Source organism: Hyla sarda, chromosome 4 (assembly GCF_029499605.1).
Source record: "Hyla sarda isolate aHylSar1 chromosome 4, aHylSar1.hap1, whole genome shotgun sequence".
Lineage (NCBI taxonomy): Eukaryota > Metazoa > Chordata > Amphibia > Anura > Hylidae > Hyla > Hyla sarda.
In genome coordinates this window covers 320,506,688-320,520,164 of record NC_079192.1, presented here as the reverse complement: position 1 = coordinate 320,520,164, position 13,477 = coordinate 320,506,688, and the positions used below count along the sequence as shown (strand labels likewise).

Below are 13,477 nucleotides of genomic sequence, written 5' to 3'. Positions count from 1 at the left end.
TTTGTGGGCCAGGAAGTTCTGTAGTTCTGTGTTGGATCTCTTACTGTTATCCACATGTTAGGATTAGGCTATGGACAACATGTCATGGCTTTTTTTTCTCTGTTCTTTCAGAACTGCATGAGAGAAATAAGCCACACACCCTCATCTCCCCCTCCAGGTGGTCACAGGGGTGCATAAGAGAAAGAAGCCAGAGCATGGGGAGAGAGGACGTACACAGCTCCTCATCTCCCCTCCCCCTGCTCTGTCTTCTGAGGACGCAGGTCTGCACTGAAAGAAGACAGAGAAGATACAGTGTTTCTCCGAAAATAACACACTAGGGCTTATTTGCAGGGTAGGGCTTATTTATTTATGGGGGGGCTGCAGGAGTGTGGAGGATGGGGGCTGTGGGAGGATGGGGGGCTGTAGCAGTGTGGAGGGGGGGCTGTAGCAGTGTAGAGGATGCCGCACCCCCCCCCCCATCTTCCACACTGCTACAGCCCCCCATCCTCCCACAGCCCCCCATCCTCCACACTGCTATACAGCCCTCCAACCTCCCACAGCTCCCCATCCTCCACACTCCTGCAGCCCCCCATCCTCCACACTCCTGCAGCCCCCCCATCCTTTACACTCCTGCAGCCCCCCCCCCATCCTCCACACTGCTACAGCCCCCCATCCTCCCCTTCCCCCATTGTCCTCCACACTCCTACAGTGCCCCCCACCCCTCTGCCATAATAAACCAGCACTTCCCTACCTTCATAGCGTCCGCAACTGAAGCTGTAGCTCTCGGCGGCGGTGGGATCTCCTTCTGCTGCTTACCCGTAGCCAAGGGACCAGCCAAGGGGGGGGGGGGGGGGGGCCGCATCACATTGCGCCAGTTGAGTACCCCTGGCCCTAGGTCTTATTTTGCAGCCCACTCCGATAATCCAGCTAGGGCTTATTTTCGGGGTAGGGTGTATTTTCGGGGAAACACAGTAAGAGTGTTATCTGAAGGGGAGGATAACAAGGTGCATGGGCTGGGGATGTATAGGCTGCAGGGAATAAATCTCTGACTGGGGATGATTTCTATGTGTGAAGGGGGGGGGGGACTCCTGAATGACACATGCTGGGAGTTGTAGTCCCTGTTATGTGTGTATGCTAGTGTTTACAAACCAGTGTGCCTCCAGCTGTTGCAAAACTACAACTCCCTGCATGCCTGGACAGACGTTGGGCATGCTGGGAGTTGTAGTTTTGCAACAGCTGGAGGCACACTGGTTGGGAAACACTGTCCTAGCCTATTCAACATACACATCATGTTACATCAGTGTTTCCAAACCAGTGTGCCTCCAGCTGTTGTAAAACTACAACTCCCAGCATTCCCTGACAGTCTTTGGGCATGCTGGGAGTTGTAGTTTTGCAACAGCTGGAGGCACACTGATTGGGAAACACTGGCTTAGCCTATTCAGTATATTACAAACAAAGTGCATTGTTTCCCAACCAGGGTGTCTTCAGCTGTATCAAAACTACAACTCCCAGCATGCCTGGACAGCTTTTGGCTGTCCGGGCATGCTGGTACTAGTAGTTTTGCAACAGCTGGAGGCACCCTGGTTGGGAAACACTGGTGTATGCCCTACAGACGTGTGGTGAACTACAACCCCCAGGAGACTACAGAGGCAGCATGCTGGTGGTATACCACAGACTGAAGACTCCCGAATGACACATGCTGGGAGTTGTAGTCCCTTTTGTGTGTGTATGCCAGTGTATCCCAACCAGGGCTGATTATATTAGTGTGCTGTGTATAAGGGGGCCGACCCGGGAAAATAGTAGGGTGGGTAAAGGGCGGAACAAACAAACAAAATGAAAAAGGAGCCACCCCAAACCAGCAAGGCATGTTGCATGCTGGGATTTGTAGTTTTCAGCACAGCAAGAAACAGGAAATAGAAGCAAAGATAGGAAAACAAAGTGGGGGATAAAAAGACAACAAAGAACGGAAATAGAGTCGCCTAAACAACAAGAATAGAAATGAAACAAAACAAAAAGGGTAAGTCAAAAATGGAAAAACACGTTGACCACTGGAGTACCCCTTTAACAAAGGATAAGAAATGCCCATATGAACCAATAAAATTCCATCTGTAAACTGAGAGGTCTTGTGCTACATTTCATACATCTCCTTGATTATTTTCTATATTCAGAGAGTATGAGCATCCTTTATCCTAAAACTACACTGTTCTGTTACTGGAATCACCATTACTTGAAAAAAGGTGTAATTCTGGTTGCATACACAGTAGCAATCTTAAGAGAAAAAAAACCTCAAAATAATCTGAGGGTAGGGGGAAGTGCTATTAAGACATAACTTTTAATTAATTAGATAAAATACACCCAAATAGTGATTCCATCACCATTAAAATTGCTGTAACACAAGATCCATTTAGATCACCACCCATCCGGCGGATTTATCATAAGAAATACTCATATATCAAAAAAAATTCCCATGTATCAAACGTTCTCTACTCGTTTCTGGCCAAGTTAAGGGCGTCTTCAGGAGAGACTATAGATATAGAGATGGTATAAGTGTAAATAAGAGCAGATATCACATGCAGAGATCTCCAGTAGGAGATGATATATCTGTTTAGCTGGGTGGCATGTTGATACTACATGCCGCCCTAGGGTGTGATCAGGTTCAGCAGGTCCACCGGAGATTTATAGATGCCACCTAGGGAAAAAATCTAGAATAATATGCCCCATTGCATGATATCCTGATAACTGTATATAATTCTTTTAGGTGTCCACTCACAGTACTCTCCGTGGTTCCATATACCTAGAAAAAGGAATAATATACTCCTGTAAAGAAAGTTCCGCTGTTCCTGCAAGAAAACTAGCTGGTATGCAGCTAGTACGCTACTTAAAGTTAGCTGAACAGCATGCCGATCACTGGATCCCGGAGGGTGCGCAACCCGCAATGGCGGGGAGCCGGAGTAAGTCAGACCGGCTTCTCTGCGCTCACCTTCCGGGTCCAACGGTGTCTGGCGTCATATCCTGGCGCCCAAGCGTGACGTCAGCACTCTCCGCCCCACTCTGACGCCCACAGGAGGCGGGCAAATTGCCAGACGTCATGCTGCAGTGTTGGACCAGGTAAAATTGAAGCATGATTATTGGCTGAGTTACGGATAACATTAACTCCTTCGTGACTGGTCTAAATAGAAGGCACATTAATTCTCCTTCAAGACTAAAAAATTGCTAATGGGGAGAGTGTTAGAGATCAGTATAGATACCAGGGCTAGGTAATTTGTATAAGATAGGGGAAATGTCCCCACGATGAACAGAGCTCATAGTGCCCATTCATTGTCTAATGGGCTTTCAAACATTGCCAAACGCTGAGCTTGGCAATGCTTAGAAGCTCCATAAAATTCCATCAATTTCTGGCTGTGCATGCACACTGTGCTATGTTCATTCTGGGGGATGTTTAACCTCTATGGATTGGCAAAAAAGAAAGTTGCAACAGCACTCTAGGTCAAAAAATGGAGGCTCTTAGTGCACTTTTTGATCAAAATGTGTCCCCCCATCCACCACGCGGAGGTGGCCTCATATCAGAGGGCACCTGTGTATTAGGTTGCTGTGCTGGCTATTTTTCCTTTTGTTTTTACTTTGTAAGTTGGGGGGTGTGGCACCCTCTTCAGCGGTGCACCCCACCCCTCTCAGACTGGAGGTGGTTTAGTCAATGGCTGATCCAACATGTCACACAGTCAGAGGCTATATGCACAGCAGAGGTGAGTTATCATGTTAGGGTCCCATCTGATATGAGGCCACCTCCGCGTGGACCGTTTTTGATCAAAAAGTGTGCTAAGAGCCTCCATTTTTAGACCTAGAGTGCTGTTGCAACTTTCTTTTTTGTACATTTTGTATTTGCCACAGCAGCGGGCACCTGTGTATTAGGTTGTTGTGCTGGCTATTTTTCCTTTTGTTTTTACTTTGTAAGTTGGGGGGTGTGGCACCCTCTTTAGCCGTGCACCCCACCCCTCTCAGACTGGAGGTGGTTTAGTCAATGGCTGATCCAACATGTCACACAGTCAGAGGCTATATGCACAGCAGAGGTGTGTTATCATGTTAGGGTCCAATCTGATATGAGGCCACCTCCGCGTGGTGGATGGGGGTACACATTTTGATCAAAAAGTGCGCTAAGAGCCTCCATTTTTTGACCTAGAGCGCTGTTGCAACTTTCTTTCTTTTTTGTACATTTTGTATTTGCCACAGCAGCGGGCACCTGTGTATTAGGTTGTTGTGCTGGCTATTTTTCCTTTTGTTTTTACTCTATGGATTGGCAGGAGCCCCTATTTTCTCCCCATTATTGGGATAGGGAATAACATGCTGAGATGGGAATTCCCTTTTTAATCCTGTATAAGAAGAGGACTATATGAACTGATGTACTAAATGACTACTTCTAGTTTTGCATGTGAGTGTCCACCACATTTAGCTACCTGTATCATTTATTGTCCTTAGTAGTTATCAGTATCATCTTGGCTTCCCCAAGACTCATAAATAAAAAGATAAAACTTGCTGATCATGTTGAAATGTTGATTTTCATATAGATGGAACAGGATTGTGTAATGTGTAAGTGCGTCTTACAGTATAGACAAAGCTTGTAACATCTGACCAAGTGACCTATCAATGTAGCATTGCAAGTTCTTGTGACAACACTAGTTACTTTGTTCACAACAACAAAAGGTTAGTCCATTTTTTTAGGAAAGTTGTATACTTTCGGAAGTAGACATCTACAGTGGGTGAATACTAACTTTAGCTCTAACATTGGTCGGGTCATCACTGAAGTCAGGCGCAGGCTCAAACCAGAACCGTTCTGCAGTCATCTTGTGAATCATAAACCACATCACCACCTCTGTTGTTGAAGTGGTTGTGGTCATTGACTTATATGGCTCAATCAAACATATTACTTGCATGAAAAAATCTTGTGGCTGAAAATTATGTGGGCCAGTTCACATTAATAGAACATTAAAATACATCAGAAAACCATGAACACCTCCACGATCCCAGACATAGAAGTAACAATAGAAATATGTTATAACAGAAGGGAATAACATTTCTAAGCTTGATTGCTTCCATGATAAACATTGGACATAACCAGCATAGTCAAGTAATTAGATAAATATGCAAATGTATTTATGTAAGAAATTCTACATAGTGTTAATATACTAGATCTATGGAGACTGTTTACCTGTGTTTGGTTGACACAACAGAGAATCTGACACATTGGAGAGCCCTTTTAAGATGTTTTCTCAATCTCTGCCTGTTTCCCTAGCCTGATTCACTTCCTCAGAATCAATACAGGTTTGCCAGTTATAGGGGGATCATGCCCATCCCATTACTTACAACATCTACTACTACTTATTTGTTTTATTAAACATTTTCACAAAAAACATAGTTTGTAGCATATAGTACTCATAGACCCTGCAATGTTGTAATCAAAAACACCCAACAAATATGCATTTTTTAACTTTAGATAGGGTTAGCATTGCAGATTCATATGCTAAACAAAAGGAGTAATCATTCTAACCCTGGATGACACTAATGGGGAATTGGCACATGGGTAATAGACAGAGAGATACCAGTTAGCCTAGGTTCATACTGTGTCAGTGCATCTGTTTTATCTGTATCTTATCAGTAGCAAAAATAGCAGAGAGGGGGATCTATTGCCAACATCACCAGGACTTACTCCCCCCACCCCCACCTCCAACTTTATGAATCCAGGTTTTACTTGCCAGGTGAAAAATACCTGTTACACTAAGGTCATATTGCATTAGTGCCCCCATTAATCATATTTGTCTGCAGGATCCTGACAAATACTGTAAATGGGAGCAGAGGATGTAATAGTCAGAATATCGGAAACATTACCTATATACTGGACATAGTCAAATTTCACACTTTCAAACATTAACCTTTCTGATATACCCCATAAGAAATGTAATTTCCTTTTTATAGAAATGATGGCTTTGTCCAAACTGAAGCACAGGCATGATAGTACTCCTCTGCGCTCTCCTGTCTGATAGTTCTCCTCTGTGCTCTCTCTTGTCTGATAGCACTCCTCTGTACTCTCTCCTGTCTGATAGCACTCCTCTGTGCTCTCTCCTGTCTGATAGCACTCCTCTGCGCTCTCCTGTCTGATAGTTCTCCTCTGTGCTCTCTCCTGTCTGATAGTTCTACTCTGTGCTCTCTCCTGTCTGATAGTACTCCTCTGTGCTCTCTCCTGTCTGATAGTTCTCCTCTGTGCTCTCTCCTGTCTTATAGTACTCCTCTGTGCTCTCTCCTGTCTGATAGTTCTCCTCTGTGCTCTCTCCTGTCTGATAATACTCCTCTGTGCTCTCTCCTGTCTGATAGTAATAGGGATGACCCTTATGTTACCTGTCTAATAGGGCTCCTCTGTGCACTCTCCTGTCTCATAGTACTCCTCTGTGCTTTCTCCTTTCTGATAGGACTCCTCTGTGCTTTCTCCTGTCTGATAGGACTCCTCTGTGCTATCTCCTGTCTGATAGTACTCCTCTGTGCTCTCTCTTGTCTGATAGGACTCCTCTGCGGTCTCTCCGGTCTGATAGTAATAGGGATGACCCTTATGTTTCCTGTCTAATAGGACTCCTCTGTACACTCTCCTGTCTGATAGTACTCTTCTGTGCTCTCTCCTGTCTGATATTACTCTTCTGTGCTCTCTCCTGTCTGACAGTACTCCTCTGTGCTCTCTCCTGTCTAATAGGACTCCTCTGTGCACTCTCCTGTTTGATAGTACTCCTCTGTGCTCTCTTCTGTTTGATAGTACTCCTCTGTGCTCTCTCCTGTCTGATAGGACTCCTCTCCTGTCTGATAGTTCTTCTCTGTGCTCTCTCCTGTCTGATAATACTCCTCTGTGCTCTCTCCTGTCTGATAGGACTCCTCTGTGCTTTCTCCTGTCTGATGGTACTCCTCTGTGCTCTCTTCTGTCTGATAGTACTCCTCTGTGCTCACTCCTGTCTGATAGTTCTCCTCTGTGCTCTCTCCTGTCTGATAGCACTCATCTGTGCTCTCTCCTGTCTGATAGTACTCCTCTGTGCTCTCTCCTGTCTTTAAGGACTCATGATGTTCTCATACGTCTTCATTTCAGAGTCCTTAAGGACTCATGACGTATGAGAACGTCATGAGCTTTCCCGGCCCCCCGCAGCCAGCTGGAGCGGAGCCGGTGCCCGATGCCTGCTGAAATCGTTCAGCAGGCATCGTGGCATATCGCCCAGGGGGGTCATGATGACCCCCCCCCCATGTCGGCGATGGCCGCAGATCGCTGTACAATTCAGCCCAGCGATCTGTGGCGGATTCTGGGTCATTCGGGTCTCTAGTGACCCGGTGATCCGGAATTACTGGCTGATCGGGCTCGTCTCTGACGGCCCCGAACAGCCATAGCCAGCAGGGGTGAGGTGGCACTGGTGCCACCTCACGATCGCCCTGATTCGTCGGCCGATTTACCGGCCGACCAATCAGGGCACCTGCTGCGGGTGTCACTCCCGCAACCTGCTCCGCCCCTCTTCCGGAGGGGTGCGGGAAGTGGACCCCGGCAGCTGGGGACCCCGATCCCCGGCGTCCCTGTTGGGATCGGGGCCCCAGGAGCAGCGGCAGCAGCGACGAGGGATTGACATGTGTGCGGGAGCAGCAGTTGGAGGTGAGTGACAGCCTCCTGCTGTTGCTTAGCAACAGCTCCCAGCATGCAAAAAGGGCATGCTGGGAGCTGTAGTTATGCAACAGCAGGAGGCAGACCACCACAACTCCCAGCATTCCCTTATGGGCATGCTCGGACTTATAGTTTTGCAACAGCTGGAGGCACATTTTTTCTATGGAAAAGTGTACCTTCATCTGTTGTATAACTACAACTCCCAACTTGCACAATCAGCTAGAGTGCATCCTGGGAGTTGTAGTGGTGCATCTGCTGGTTATATAACTACAACTCCCAGCATGCCCGTTGGCTGTTGGTGACTGCTGAGAGTTGTAGTTTTGCAACAGCTGAAGGCACACTGGTTGTGAAACACAGAGTTTTTTTTTACTTAACTCAGTGTTTCACAACCAGTGTGCCTCCAGCTGTTGCAAACTACAACTCCCAGCATGCACCGTACATGCTGGTAGTTGTAGTTTTGCAACAGCTGGAGGCACACTGGTTGTGCAATACTGAGTTAAGTAGTAAACCAGTGTGTCTCCAGCTGTTGCATAACTACGATCCCCAGCATCCCCAGCCAAAGTAGTATGCCTCCAGCTGTTGCATAACTACAACTCCCAGCATGCACTGATAGACCATACATGCTGGGAGTTGTAGTTTTGCAACAGCTGGATGTTTCTCACCCCCCCCCCCCCCCATTGTGAATGTACAGGGTACACTCACATGGGTGGAGGTTTACAGTAAGTATCCAGCTGCAAGTTTGAGCTGCGGCAAATTTTCTGCCGCAACTCAAACTGCCAGCGAGAAACCACTGTGAACCCCCGCCTGTGTGACTGTACCCTAAAAACACTACACTACACTAACACACAATAAAAGAAAAAGTAAAAAACACTACATATACATATACCCCTACACAGCCCCCCTCCCCAATAAAAATGAAAAACGTCTGGTACGCTACTGTTTCCAAAACGGAGCCTCCAGCTGTTGCAAAACAACTACTCCCAGTATTGCCAGACAGCCACTGACTGTCCAGGCATGCTGGGAGTTTTACAACAGCTGGAGGCACCCTGTTTGGGAATCACTGGCGTAGAATACCCCTATGTCCACCCCTATGCAAGTCCCTAATTTAGTTCTCAAATGCGCATGGCGCTCTTTCGCTTTGGAGCCCTGTCGTATTTCAAGGCAACAGTTTAGGGTCACATATGGGTTATCGCCGTACTCGGGAGAAATTGTGTTACAAATTTTGGGGTATTTTCTGCTATTACCCTTTTTAAAAATGTAAACTTTTTGAGAAGCCAAGCATTTTAGGTAAAAAAAAAAAATCTTTTTTTTACATATGCAAAAGTCGTTAAACACCTGTGGGGTATTAAGGTTCACATTACCCCTTGTTACGTTCCCCGAGGGGTTTAGTTTCCAAAATGGTATGGGATTTTTTTTGCTGTTCTGGCACCATAGGGGCTTCCTAAATGTGGCATGCCCCTAGAGCAAAATTTGCTTTCAAAAAGCCAAATGTGACTCCTTCTCTTCTGAGACCTGTAGTGCACCAGCAGAGCACTTTTCACCCCCATATGGGGTGTTTTCTGAATCGGGAGAAATTGGGCTTCAAATGTTGGGGGGTATTTTCTGCTATTACCCTTTTTAAAAATGTAAAATTTTTGGGAAAACAAGCACTGTAGGGAAAAAAATATTTTTTTTACATATGCAAAAGTCGTGAAACCCCTGTGGGGTATGAAGGTTCACTTTACCCCTTGTTACGTTCCCCGAGGGGTCTAGTTTCCAAAACAGTATGCCATGTGTTTTTTTTTTTTTTTTGCTGTTCTGGAACCATAGAGGCTTCCTAAATGCGGCATGCCCCCAGAGCAAAATTTGCTTTCAAAAAGCCAAATGTGACTCCTTCTTTTCTGAGACCTGTAGTGCGCCGGCAGAGCACTTTTCACCCCCATATGGGGTGTTTTCTGAATCGGGAGAAATTGGGCTTCACATTTTGGGAGTTATTTTCTGCTATTACCCTTTTTAAAAAGGTTTTTTTTTTTTGCTGCTCTGGCACCATAGGGGCTTCCTAAAGGTGACATGCCCCCCAAAAACCATTTGTCGCTCCTTCCCTTCTGAGCCCTCTACTGAGCACGCCGAACAATTAACGTAGACATATGAGGTATGTGCTTACTCGAGAGAAATTGGGTTTCAAATACAAGTAAAAATTTTCTCCTTTTTACCCCTTATAAAAATTTAAAAATTGGGTCTACAAGAACATGCGAGTGTAAAAAATGAAGATTTTGAATTTTCTCCTTCACTTTGCTGCTATTCCTGTGACACACCTAAAGGGTTAAAACACTTACTGAATGTCATTTTGAATACTTTGGGGGTGCACTTTTTATAATTGGGTCATTTGTGGGGTATTTCTTATATGAAGACCCTTCAAATCCACTTCAAAACTAAACGGAGTTTGAAAATGTTGTGAAAATTGCTGCTGAACTTTGAAGCCCTCTGATGACTTCCAAAAGTAAAAACTCATAAATGTAATGATGCAAACATAAACTAGACATATTGTATATGTGAACCCCAAAATTGTTTTATTTTGAATAACCATTTTCCTTACAAGCAGAGTGCTTCAAAGTAAGAAAAATGCTAAATTTTCATTTTTTCATAAAATTTGGGGATTTTTCACCAAGAAAGGATGCAAGTTACCACAAAAATGTACCACTATGTTAAAGTAGAATATGTCACGAAAAAATAATCTCGGAATCAGAATGATAAGTAAAAGCATTCCAGAGTTATTAATGTTTAAAGTGACAGTGGTCAGAATTGCAAAAAACGGCCGAGTCCTTAAGGTGAAAAAGGGCTAAGTCCTTAAGGGGTTGAATGTGTAGTCAAACTAACATGTAATCTTCTCACTCTATAGTTTCCATCATGTTTTACACTTTAAAAAAAAAATTATTGCCATTTTCTGACTATTCTAGGGTATGGTATTTTTTTTACATTTATGCCATTCACCATATAGGATAAATAATGTTGAATTTTAATAGTTCAGACAATTCTGCATGCGGCAGTACCAAATATGTTTGTTTTTATTATGTTTACATAGTTTTTTTTATATAGAAAATGGGAAAAGTTGATGGTGATTTAAGCTTTTAATATGGAAGGGGTTACATTTTTTTTTTTTTTTTTACACTTTACTAGTTCCCTTGGAGGACTTGTATGAGGCTCCAGACAAGACTATATCAATGGAAGAGCTACAGCAGCCCAAGAAAGAGAGATAAGCCCTCTGGCTGCCGGAACAATGTATCTCTTAACCCTCCCTCCCGGTCAGGCTGCAGGGAGGGGGCAATCCACACCACTATACCACCAGGGAGCATTTAAATGTCCCTTAACATGCTACTGTCAGGTTGGACAGCAGTGATCTAAAGGTTTAATAGCTGCCCACCCCGAAATCAGCTGGGGCCACTGGGTATGGCATGGGTTCAAGTTAGGAACCAGAAGCCCACATCATGTCCTTAACAGCACCATGATGTATACACATCAAGTGTATGTCTTACATGTTTATTTTTTATTTAAATCAGTAAGTATGTAAAAGTCAAATCATGTTCCCTCTGAGAACCCACAAAGCAGAACTTTCTGTTGCTCAGTTCACTAAGACGTTTACCTTCACTTTCTGTCTCCCACTATACCGCGGCTGGCAGCACGAACAGAAGGACCCGGACCGAGACAGGGGAAGCCGACCTTGTTGATGGGGTTGCCGGCACCTCTCCGGGCACCTCCGAGATAGCAGCTGTCACGATGGGGCAGATGAGAAGGGCTTCCCGTCTCATCTGCTTATTTTATGGGTATGTCTTTTTTTCGGGGAAACAGGGTTAGTAGACTAACTTTTCTGCCCTTGTCTAACATTTAAAGAAGCAAACATCTGGGAATACCCCTTCAAGAGAAACATGGAGGTCAGTTAGGTCTCTCTGGCTGAGAACACAGAAAGCCTGTATGTGTGAGAAACTCATGTAAAAAGGTTGCTGGAAGTGTTTTTGGTAAGCTGGCAAAAAGAAGCTCTTCAGTAAGTTAGGGATGTTTTTTGTATAGTAAGTGCCAGACAGGCAAGGATTTTCTTTTGCTGCTGTTTTGTTTGCTTTGATTTATTTTGCAATCTTTTAAATAAACCTATACATTGCTGTTGTGATGTTGGCCTCTTCTTGATTAGACAAACATGTGTCCTCTGACCCCAGCAAAAGTGATAGCAGTTATATATGACTGAATATATATATATATATATATATATATATATATATATATATATATATATACATATATATATAAAGGTCCAGAAATCACTGCACAAGCAGGTCATAGGATCAATAAAAGCTGGTTTTCTTTATTCCCAAAGTAAAGTGCAACGTTTCGGCTACAATAGCCTTTATCAAGCATGCTTGATGAAGGCTATTGTAGTCGAACTGTTGCACTTTACTTTGGGAATAAAGAAAACCAGCTTTTATTGATCCTATGACCTGCTTGTGCAGTGATTTCTGGACCTTTGTACTATTATCCTGGGCTGGCTGCCTGGGTAGTCACTTGCACGGAGGTCGGTCCCCGGTGCGGTCTCACCTTCCAGTTTATATATATATATATATGTGTGTGTGTGTGTGGTAGAGGGTGTGATGCAGGGCGGATGGGATTACCCAAGGGGCAGATAGCCTCAACCCTCCCAGGGCTTATATAGGGGAGACTCTGGTGAGGTCCCATAGGTCACCCTTAGGTCACACGGTCACTGACACCTCACTGGATTACAATCACATGACAACTGTTTAACCACATGACAACTGTTTTTAAAGCTATAACATTTCTATACACAATACATAGTATAAAGATAACTGTACAAGGGGAACAGGTGCCGGGGACCCAGGGGACACTGCAGGGAGGCTGCCTGGCAGGGCAAACAGCGTACAGGGGTACAACTTCCGTACTGGGCCACCACATTCATATATATATATATATATATATATATATATAAATCACAATGAAGGAGCACTGTGGTACAAAGGATTCTTGATCCAAATGGGTGCACAGCTCCAGGACCAGACCAAGTCCTCCAATAATATCCCAAAAATTGGAGAAGCGGCACTCCAATGAACGCTGAAATCAAATAGCTTTATTCACACATCTTGCTTGAGAAAGGCTCTAGTGAGGAGACGAAATGTCACTTTTTACAGATGTGTGAATAAAGCTATTTAAATCAGTAGGGACTCATTATGGTTATAGGTTCAACTTGATGGGCTCTGGTCTTTTTTCAACCTTATGAACTATGTTACTATGTTACTACTATTGGAGTGCTGCTTCTATATTTTATATATATGTATGTATATATATATATATATATGTATGTGTATATATATATATATATATATATATATATATATATATAAAGGGGATGAGTATTTACCTGCTCTCAGGCCTCTTACCCCAGCCAAGCCAGATCACCCTGCTCTGTACTGACGAGTGGCAAAAACCACGAAACAGCTGTCTGCAGATGGGTAGAAACTTCCCTTTTGGGGAGTAGTCTGGCTTGGCATAAAATCCCGATCAGCATTTTATAAGGAGCTAAGCTGATACCAGGGAACATTACCTGAAAAGGTGATGTAATGAGCTGCTTTGCATATTCCCCTATATATATATATATATATATATATATATATATATGTATATATACCGTATTTTTCGCCGTATAAGACGCACTTTTTCTTCCCCAAAACTGGGGGGAAAAAGTCGGTGTGTCTTATACGGCGAATACACCCCTATCGCGGCGGTCCCTGCGGCCATCAACGGCCGGGACCTGCGGCTAATACAGGACATCACCGATCGTGGTGA

At 44.3% G+C, this 13,477-nt stretch overlaps 1 protein-coding gene and 1 long non-coding RNA gene across 3 annotated transcripts in view; one reads left to right on the top strand and one right to left on the bottom strand.

The window, feature by feature from the left end:
- Nucleotides 1-11,755, top strand: part of LOC130369543 (uncharacterized) — a 41,540-nt gene extending 29,785 nt beyond the window's left edge. The window contains exons 2-3 of the long non-coding RNA XR_008892806.1: nt 10,811-10,935; nt 11,320-11,755. This is a non-coding gene — a long non-coding RNA (uncharacterized LOC130369543). The remainder of the gene's footprint in view (nt 1-10,810; nt 10,936-11,319) is intronic.
- FGF1 (fibroblast growth factor 1) overlaps nt 1-13,477 on the bottom strand; it is a 139,387-nt gene that overhangs the window by 38,420 nt on the left and 87,490 nt on the right. The window lies entirely within an intron of this gene.